Raw genomic sequence first — 11692 nt, 5'->3', positions numbered from 1 at the left:
ACAATCATTAGTCCACTCATACTTCACATTTTTCCTTGTCACCTGTGTCATAGGACCTGATATTTTAAAAAATCCTTCCACAAACCGGCGATAATACCCTGCCAAACCCAAGAAACTCCTGATCTCATGAACATTCTTCAGTCTCGCCTAATCCACTACCTCCTCTATCTTACTCGGGTCCACTAAAATACCACCCCTAGAAATCATGTGCCTTAGGAATGCAATTTTTCCCAACCAGAATTCACATTTCTTGAATTTAGCATAAAACTTCCTTTCTCTTAGCACCTAAAGTACCAACCTCAGATGAGTCTCATGCTCCTTGAGACTCCTTAAATAAATCAAAATATCATTGATAAACACCACCACAAACTAATCTTGATATTTATGGAAGATTGTGTTCATCAGGTCCATAAAATGCAGCAGGAGCATTAGTCAGTCCGAAAGGCATAATCAAGAACTCATAGAGGCCATATTTGGTTCGGAAAGCAGTCTTTGGAACATCTTCTGATTTGAATTTCACCCGATGATACCTGAATTGAAGATCAATCTTGGACAAGACTTGTGTTCCTTGAAGTTAATCAAACATATCATCAATACAGGGTAGCCAGTATTTGTTTTTAGTTGTCACTTTATTTATTTTCTGGTAATCGATACACATCCTTATTGACTCATCTTTCTTTTTCATGAATGAAATCGGTGCTCCCCATGGTAACACACTAGGATTAGAATCCTTTATCCAGAAACTCATGTAACTATTCTTTTAATTCTTTCAACTCTCCTGGAAATATATCAGATAATTCCCTCACTACTATGTAGACTCGTCTCCACTGTTGTGGGTTTATCCACCAACTTTGAAAAGTTCTGAACCTAAAAATCCACCACCTGCTCATAAATTCCTTGTCTCAAGCCTTTCTCAAACCTCCACGCCTTCTTTGACTCATCTGGAACCATATATGGGGCGAACTGGGACAGCTCACTAAAAAAAAAAAAAAAAAATGGTTTTTAGTGACGAATTCAATTTCGTCACTAAAAGTTGGTATTAGTGACAGTTTTGAAGAACCGTCACTAATCGTGTAAGCATTAGTGACAGTTTTAGCAATCGTCACTAATACTTTCGTTACTAAAAACTGCGTAAGAAACCATTTTTTGTGCGAAAATTATTCTAAGAAAATATTAGCGACGATTCTTGGGTATTAGTGACAGATTAAATGTGTCACTAAAAGTCACTTATTAGTGACGATTAACTAACCGTCACCACTAGTATTTATAAATAAATAAAACTAATTTATTTTACACCATTAGTGACGGTTCAGAGAATTAGTCACTAATAGCCAGTTAGTAGTGACGGTTTTTTAAATTATCACTAATAGTGTTTTTATTTTTTAAAAATATTTAAATAATTTAGTTAACAATATTAGTGACGGTTTGGGAAATTCATCACTACAAATAGGGTATTAGTGATGGTTTTGTTAACCGCCACTAATAGTTTTTTTATTTTAAAAAATATAAAAATAATTTAATTAACAGTATTAGTGATGGTTTGAAAGATTCATCACTACTAATAGGGTTTAGTGACGGTTTTGTAAACTGTCACTAATAGTTTTTTTTATCACTTTATTTTATGGTTTTTTTCCCCTAATCATTCCTTCGTTGGCTCTCAAATTTGGTTTTCTGTTTGGTTTGAGAGTTGTTTAAGGACACTCTTCCTCTCAGTTAGGCTATGCAGCATCTTTAGTTGTATGCTGTGTGTGTTTTCAGTGTCTCCTAATATGAAGCTCTTGTGCACTTATAAAATTCATTACTAGTTGGATTATTGTGAACTATTTATTGTAAACAACCAAGTTTGGAGCACATCTCTATGGAAAGTGTCCTATTTGCAAACGAAATGCTGCCAAAATTTTTCTAAACTTTTATAATTTTGGAAAATATAATCCTATGGACTTTCATGCATATCATTGTCTTTATTTTTGAGTCTTAAGGTTGTCTTGAGCACATTAAGCATCTGTATGATGCAAAAATCTTGTGAATTGCATGCTTTTGTGACTTGCGGGTTTGGGAAATGTTCTATTTATAGACGGCATGCTATCAAAAATTTATTAATTTTTTTCCAAAATAATCAAAATTGTATACCATATTTTTGAGAATGATTATAGTATGCTGAATGTTAAAACATTTTTGAAAGGATGAGTGAAGTTCAAATAAATTTTGAACTTCATCTCTAAATTTACTTTTGCGTATGTTAAGTGAAAATTCTATCAATCATGGACTCATTTACATTATTTGATTATTATAGTTGTTTTTGAGTCCTAAGGAAGCCATGTAAACCATGAACATCACATTCTATTTTTTCATAGAATTATATTCTGATATAGATTGTCTGTGGGATGCATGAATACATTACATTATTTAATGTTTATTATACGAAGCTGTTGTGCACTCATAAAATTCATTACTGGTTAGATTATTGTGAACTATTTATTGTAAACACCTAACTTTGGAGCATATCTCTGTGGAAAATGTCCTATTTACATATAAAATGTTGCCAAAATTTTTCTAAACTGATAATACTTAGCTATTTAAAATTGTATCATTTTTTTTAACTTTGCCCAAATGTTCAATTATTCTACTATCAAATCATTGATACTTAAAGTACGTATACATATATGTTCAAAAATCGTATACTAATTTTTTTTATAATTCTTAATTTGTAGGGTTTCAGAGTATCACAACATCATCGTGATGTCATGCACTACAGTCAAATGCAACTTTAGATTATATTTTTGTATTTTTTTTGTTATTTGAATAGATGGACTTTCTATATTTTAATTTGAATTTGTATAATGTATTTGAATTTAAATTTTTATTTTATTTTTTTGTTATCTGAACAGATGAAATTTATGTATTTTAATTGAATTTGTATATTGTATTTGTATTTGTATTTGAGTTTGAATTCAAATTTTGAATAATTTATGAATTTTTTAGTAATTATGGTTAAATGTTATGTATGCGAAAATGTAATTAAATATTTTTACATTAATTAATGATCTAAAAAATTATTAATTTTAAAGTATTAGTAATGGTTTTAAAATCGTCACTAAAAATTGTCCATTTTTTAAATAGTAGTGACGGATTTTAAAACTATCACTAATAGTACTATTAGTGATGAATTTCCAAACCATCACTAAAGTCCAAGTATTAGTGACGGAAATTCGTCACTAATACTCTAGTATTAGTGTCGGTTTTAAAATTCGTCACTAATAGTCTACTATTAGTGAGAGTTTTGAAATTCGTTATTAATACTCTATTATTAGTGACAGTTTTGAAATTCATCACTAATACTTGGGTTTTAGTGACGGTTTTGAAATTCGTCACTATTACTTTACTATTAAAGATGATTTTGAGCTGAGCCTATTTAAATTTTTAGTGATGGTATTAGAGTTTTAGTGACGGTTATAATTTGTCACTATTACTTTATTATAAGTGACACTTTTAAAATTCGTCACTAATAATTATTAGTAACGGCAGTTATGGCAACTAATTCAAAACTTTTACTAATACTTATAAAAATGTCACTAATAGTTAGTAACGGTTTTGATCCTTCACTAATAACTTTATTTTTTGTAGTGACTCAACAAATTTGACTGCATACTGCTGAACAGTCAAGTGCCCCTGGGTCAAGTTCAAAAACTCCTTTACCTTAGCATCCCTAGTGGTAGTGGGGAAGTATCGATCGGAGAAGTTTTCTTTTAAATGGTTCCAGTTTAGAGCTACGGGTCTTGGTCTTTGTTCTTCTGGTAGCTTCATTGATCTCCACCAGCACTGAAAACCAAGGTATAGTCCCATGAGGGGGGGTAAATTGGGCTTAAAAAAAATTTAAAATTTTTTAATGAATTCTTAAGCTCTTGATGATTTATGAACAACATAGCACAAGCTTAATTCTTTATTCAATCCACAACCACAAAAACTTAAATGAACAAGCAATCCTCAGAACTAATCAATCAAACCAATTTATTTACCAAGCACAAGTCATAATAGCCCTGTGTGTATGATTGTTTCAAGCCATGTAGTGAATGTAATTTGATTCAATGCAAACCACAACTCAAATCCCAAACAACTCAAAATTTAAATAAACTCTCAGTTAATTTGTCTTTGGGTGTTAACCAGTCAATGTACTCCCTTTGAGGTTTTCGCAAAGTATTAATTAACCAATGTACTCTCTTTCGGTATTTGCAATCCCAAAACCAAATTAAACTTCTGTTTATTTAATTTACAAATTACGTAGTATATATGATTAAGAAATTTAAATCCTCCACGCAGTTTATATGTTTGCTGGAATTTAAAGAGAGTAAGGGAAAGAGAGAGACACCACAATTTTTACGAAGTTCGGTTTATCCCCAGCCTACGTCCTCACCTTAGGCAAACCACCTAAGGATTCTACTATACCAATTCCTTTCCGGATGGATCAAAACCGTTACACACTCCTTTAGTAGGCTAGAGTTATCACCTCTCCAAGCGATACCCCACACTTGGTCAATGATCCAATAACCTAGAATTGTCCAAGAACTACAAGAAATACAAAATAAACGTTGCGTACAAGAACACTCTCAAACCGAGCAGATTAGTACAAATTCAACACTATGTACTTCAAATTTTAAGTATCAAGATGAAATAGACTTCAAGCACAAGATAAGATGTCACAGAAGGTTCTTTCTTAGTATTTGAAAAACTTAGTAGCAAGTTAGAACCTTAATTTTTGATCAACAACAATTCAGTAGAATTCTCCGAGCAAGAGTGTGAGGAAGAGTGAGCTTTGTGAGAGATTGAAAGTAGGATGCTCGATTGCTAATTTTTGTTTAGTTATTTGATTCCTTGGATTAAAGGAGTATTAATAGACTTTTGAAAGTGAGTTTCCTTGTTTCCCAAGCTGCTTTCAATGTCTCCCAAGTTTTTATAACGTTTAGATTTGAAAAACTAATTTTTAGAATTTTCATATTAAAGTTCAAAATTTAAATTCCCGCAGGGTCAGTCGGCTGAGTCACTCGACTAGGTCAAGTTTTGTATAGGTCAGTCGGCTGGACAGGCGGCTGACACCATTTTGTCTGTTTGAGAAATTTAAAAATAAATTGCCAGTCGGCTAGACAGTCCCCTTGTTAGTCGGCTAACTGGACACAAGTCAATTTTGTCAATTGGTTGAACAGTTCACTTAAAGGTTTTAAAATGTTAGTCGATTAAGAAAATAAAGCTTGTTTAGGTCAATCGACTAAGCAGTTCATTTTTCAAAAACTTTCATTTTTTTTAAGATTTTAAACCCTTGTTATTTGAAAAACTCAATTGTGACTTTTCAAAATCATTTTCTAGAATTTTCAAAAACTGGTCTCTAACTCTATATAGCATCCTAAAGAGCATCAAAGTATTTCATAAGATATTTAGAATATGAATTACTTACATAAAGACTTCTAGGACTTTTGACATTCTTGGAGCTTAAGTCTTCATGCTCTTCTTTGGCTCTCTTGCTTTTCTTTTCTTCAGCTCCATCTTGACTTCAAGCTTTGTTAGATCATCTTTGCATCCATGCTTTGATTCTTTAAGCTTTGAATCATCCTTATAAGCATTTGACCTTGTGTTCTCATACTTGAATTGTGAAATATCATTACTTAACCAAATATGTTAAGTTCCTCTTGTTTGTTATCATCAAAATAAGATCTTAAGCCTTCTAAGGCCAACAAGCGCTTAGCCTACCTAGTCATTTTAAAGGTGGCATAAAAAACCTTCTACTCATCAGTGCAGCGAAGGACTACCAGTATCTCCTCGATCTCTTGAACCTAGTTCTTTGCAACTATTGGGTCAGCTCCTCCTGTAAACGTTGGAGGATTCATGCAAGTAAATTGCTCGATAGTGCAGCCCTAGTCAGCTGGGGGGAAGTTCTTTCCCCTAGAGTTCCATGCAATCTCTGCCATGACCTGCTGTGCTATACCACGCAGCACTGGATTAGAATCACTACGGTCCTCACTAAAAATTCCCACGTTGCTACTTCCTCTAACATTTGCATTGGCATCTCTGGGATCCATCCTGAAGATAGGACAAAAACTAATTTTAAAATCCCAATATCGTAACACGTTTGATACTACCATTTAACTATGAAACTACAAAATGCACTCTATTTAAAATCATGTAGCAGAAAATATTTTAAACCTCAAAACTATACCAAAGTTCTAATACCACCATAATTACACATGTACCTCCAAGCATTCATACTACATCCCAAATAGACAAAAATATATCTATATACATATCAGTGTCTCACAAGCACTTACTCTAAGCTATAATAATTAAGTCCCCTTCCAAAGCTCGCCAAGCTTAGCTCCCTGTATTTCCTAAAATATGGTAAAATTATTAAGGCGAGACACTTCTCAATAAGACGGAATAGATTATCATCAGTGTGTGGCTATGAGTTTTAGTGTAAGAAAAATACATCCATTAATTAACTTTAACTGAAAATGGCATTATAAAAAAAAAAAATTAAAATTGTACTCACACCTATATAGTTAAAAATAAATATTTCTTTACTAAACATAATTTGGCTCAATAGCCCTAATACATAAATCCACATATATGCATAGAAACACCGCCCCCCCCCCCCCCTAAATGGACTAACATCATGTATAACCCCCATGATCGAGTTATGCGGTCTGAAAATTGGACTTAGCCTTGGCGGTAGGTTAACGCGTCTGTAAGTACGATTTTCCTTCCCATCCTAGTCCAAAAACAGGTGGGCACTACCCTTCTCAGGCCAAATCGACTATCCATACACCAGCACTCTCAGAATAGTGTGGCTGATCCTTTAGGGTGCTTAAACCATATATTGCAATTTCATAGCAAAACTCATAGCATGATATCATAATTCTCAACATACAGGTCACAATAATCTTTCCAAAATGTTCCAACCCTCCACGTAATCGGTATTAAATCGTCAAATTCACAATATCCGTATTATTTTTAAATGTTCCAGAAATCAATATAATACCACAACTCTTGCCATATAATACCATAAAAATCCCAACAGGTTTAATTATACAATAAAAATAAATAAATCATTCTCATGCCACACAATTTATGTAATAATTATAATTTCATGAAGTACCCAAGAAATTTTCACAAATATATATTTAGTAAATTTAAATAAAAACGCGGGTATGATTAGTTTCACATATTTAATTTAATTCCATTATATTCAACAAAAAAAAAAAAACCAATGTAATAAAATCGTTGCAGTTTAATTTCATTCCAAATATTCCCAAAAATCTGATATAATCAAATCCCTGCACTTTAATTTAATTTCAAAATATTCCCAAAAATTTGATATAGTCAATTCCCTGCAATTTAATTTAGCTCAGACATATTTTTAAAGTAAAATATGAACATAAATATAACTAATTTCACATACTCAATTTTAATCGGGCATATTTTAATTAACATAAGTCCAATTAAATTCACGTATTCAAATTTAATCGAGAATATTTTAAAATAAATATGACATAATCTATTCTCCTTACCTTAACCCTAGAGTGGCGCTGACAACATCCAAACAACGAAATCACTCTGGTTAAAACATTCGAGAGCAGAGCTGGGACTTGACATTGGTGTTCATTTTTCAATTCAGTCGAGAAATAGCCAATAAATTTACAGAGAAAGAGAGAGGGAGGGAGGGAGGGAGGGAGGGAGAGAGAGAGAGAGAGAGATAGGAGGAGGAGAAGAAGAAGAAGAAGAAGAAGAAGAAGAAAATGTAAATGGGGGCTTGTCTCTAGATCACAAGAAATCAACCTTCCTGATTTTTCACGAAGGTTTTCCTTATATATATATATATATGTAATGACCCAAAAATTCATGTCATTTTTTTTTAAAGAAATCGTAACATCTGTAAAACTATATTACTCTGATATCCCTGTAGTGTCTACTATGACATCTCGGTCCCAAAGTGGCACTGAGAAATCCCTATTCAAAAGATGACACACCTATGCAACGGAAAACATAAAATCATAAAAACGGAATAACAATACCAGAATTTAGTATTTTCCCAAAACATACATATACATCTCTCTAGTATTCTCCACTATATAATCTAGTGTCAACACAAAAATACGTCTCCCAGCATACACTTACCCTACAGACAGGGCAGCATAAGATCCCCTTTATCTCCAAGTCTGATCCGCTCATCTAGCTGGATCACCTGAAATGTTTAAATTTACTGGAATGAGACTAACTCACTCTAAAAATGAGCAGCTCGGAAGCTATCCCAAGTATAGGAGTTCTGTCGTGTAGTATTTAGCCTAAAGGCCATATTGTCTCCTCGGGGTATGCAGTTTAATCTAAAATTTTACGTAATTCCAATCAGAAAATAAGAAATAAAAAGGCACTGAACACAGTTTAGATTCGAGTTTTTCAGGATGTTTGAGATTTATTTTGATAAATTAAACAAACATGCAATTTAAATTCTAATTCCTAACACGCACTGAATTTAACAACGAGAAACGTGTTTAAAAGCTAGACAAAAATCAAAATCTACGTTGAACTTCGGACAAGGTAAACCTAAAAATGATAACTTTCCTACATAGCTTAAGGTGCGATAAAAGTTCAATCAAACACGAACTTGTAATTAAACATGCAATTCTAATAACCTCAATCGGCACAAAAGGAAATAAATTTTAATGCAAGCAAGAACAAAAACTTAACTCTTTTAACAATTAACGATAAACGGAAACATGATAAAAAATTAGAATTTAATTAACCTACACTAAATCATAAAGAAAACCCATCACAATTTAACTCTAAAACAAAAGAAAACAAATTTAAATCTTAAAGGAATTTTTTTTTTTTTTTGGTGTTTTATTCCCCCCTTTTTTTTCAAGAGACCAACCCGAATTTTAATCAACTAAAAACTACTTCAAGCATAAAATTAAATCTATTGCTAATATCAAATAAGAAAGAAAGAAAAAAAATAACCTTATTAATAGCTCCTAAACACAATTTTAAAATTAAAACTTTAATTAAAATTTTACTAAAAAAATAAAATTATTCAATTAATTAAAAGCAATAACAAAATAAAACTAAAAGAAAAGAGAAGAGAGAGAGAGAGAGAGAGAGAGAAAGAGAGAGAGAGAGAGAGAGAGAGAGAGAGAATCTGGTTATTGGTGGCTTAGGTTTGTAGGTTGCAGCAGCCGCAACAGGGAGAGCAGCAGTTATGGTGGCTAGCAGGGACTTTGGGTGGCTCGGGTCCTTGACAACAACTAGCCATAGGGAGGGGTGACACGACTGTGATGGCAGCAAGGCTTCTTGGGTCTCCTCTTTTAGCGAAAGCAAGCAAAGCAGGAGCAGCTTGAGGGGGCTTTGGCTGGAGCAAGTTAAAGCAGGAGAGTTCTCGGCAAGCTGGGCAGCAGCAGCAGTTGTGGAGGAGTTCATGGACAACAGTACGTAAGGCAGGGAGGAAGGGAAGAAGGAGAGGGAGAGAAAGGATAAGATGGGAAGAGAAAGGAAAGGGAAGAAGGAGGAGTGCTCGTACATACAGCAAGGGAACCGAGAGGGAGAGAAGCAAGGGAGAGAGAAAGAGAGGAATGGAAAGGAAGGGAAGGAGAGAAGGAAAAGGGAGAGAAGGGAAAAGAAGAAAGGGGGGTTTAGGTGCTATCTGTTGAAAGAGAAAGGAAAAAAAATATATAGGGGAAGGGGGAGGTTGCCCTACACCCAGCGAAGGACCCAGACCCGGCTACATGGCAGGGTCAAATTAGGTAATGTATTATTATTATTTTTTCTTGTTTCTCCATTTCTGCTTTTTCTATTTCCCATCGAATGAGGCTAGTTTTGACCATCTTAGAGCTCGTAGCTCTCGAAGTTTAAAACATGAAAGTTGTAGATAATCTTCTCATATTTCTTAGGAATTTGGAATCGTCTTGATTGGATCTCAAAAAAAAAAAAATTATGCAAAAATTACAAAGCGGTACCGGTTTTAGCTCCTAATAATTACCCTACAATAAAAAAATACCAAAAAATCATAAATTACTCAATAAAATCAAAATATTATACATAGTATACCATGCTAAAAGATTGAGAGTAATTAGGTATTTAATTAAAAATATAAGTCTCAATGCATGAATTAGAGCACCTAATTAGGCAGTTTAAGCGTGTAATCACAACCCCCAACTAACGTTTTGCTAGTCTCTAGAAAATAACATAAATGAATTCCAGTGCGATGTCTACAAATACTAACTTCAATAAACATGAAATGAATGCACATGCAACACAACCACACCGTTTCACTTACAGGAATATAACCAAATTTTACACCAGCTTGTTTATATTCAATGCGCACAACTCTGAAGCACGTCACTCATGCAAGTTTTATCATTATATAGCAATTAAAAACAGTATATTCACATGAAGTTAACTAGAAATACAATTTAGAGTTAATATAGTCATATAAATATGAGTATAAATAGGTGAAATCTCGAGGAATGTGTGATGTGTGTGACTCGTTACACCTAGGATACTAGTAGACACCTACAGAACAATCATTTTGATTCGGCGTAACTAGTATACCCTCAAAAACACTCAAAAAGGATAGATTTAATCATCATATATGAGGAAAAGTGTCACGATCAAACATCCCATATATTGTAAGGAACAAATTTTAAATGTATGTAGTGGACTAGTTTGAAAAGGATCTAACCTATTTGTGAGGTGTCGGGTCCTTCACCCTATCATCTTCTCACCTACTCACCATGTCCAACCAAGACCACCCTAGATCAACTTATTCACAAACCTAGCGTGAATACATCTGAAGCATTGAGCTGTTGAAGAGTCTTCATATATGTGGAACATATGTCGTGTCCCTGACTTTTTGTCGTATTTCTGTGGAGCAGGTATTAATCTTTCACTTCATTTGTATTTCTATTTCTTTTGTTTTTGTTTTTCTTTCTTCTGTTCATTCTTCAGTTCCTTCCTTTTCTTTGTCAATTAAGACAATCATTACACTTCTTTTATTATCTTCATACCACCAATGAGAATTAAGCTCGAACAGTAGTTCATGAACTAAGTCTATTTCTAGGGGTGGCTCAGCCTTCACATAATGAATAGGCTACAAGACCTAGGTTTCTATCTCCTCACTAGATGTCACCTCTGGGCTAGAAAGTCAAAAATTGAGACTATTGTACAAAGAGTATCCAGAAAAAAAAAAAAAAAAAATTTCAGTTTCATGTACTTCGAGCTAACGTAAAAAATTCAAAAGAACGATAAATGACTCAATAGTACCTCACAAGATGTTATAGTTGCCACAGGTGCTCTCTCAGTGCTCACAAGGAACCCTAAGTGCTACAAGTCACATGAACGCGTATTTTCAGCCTCATGAGATACCATGTAAATACAAGAGTTTATATAGCCAAATTACCATGAATGAACTACTAATCAACCTACATAGAGTTACAATATCATATAAAGAGAAACTATACATAAATGACTTGAGTGTGCAATTCTTAGGTTATATGCAAGCATGTGAAGGGTATACATCAGTGTTAATCATGGCATAATCAGTGTAATTCATCAATACTCTTTCTTTCTTTCTTTTTTTCTTTTTTTTTTTTTAATACAAAACCTAGCAAGTAGGCGTACACAATGTCACATGCAAATTCTCACCCGCCCCCCCCCC

This window comes from Malania oleifera, chromosome 6 (genome assembly GCF_029873635.1).
Source record: "Malania oleifera isolate guangnan ecotype guangnan chromosome 6, ASM2987363v1, whole genome shotgun sequence".
Classification (NCBI taxonomy): Eukaryota; Viridiplantae; Streptophyta; class Magnoliopsida; order Santalales; family Ximeniaceae; genus Malania; species Malania oleifera.
The sequence above is the reverse complement of the archived record's forward strand: the minus strand, read 5'-3'. Positions refer to the sequence as shown.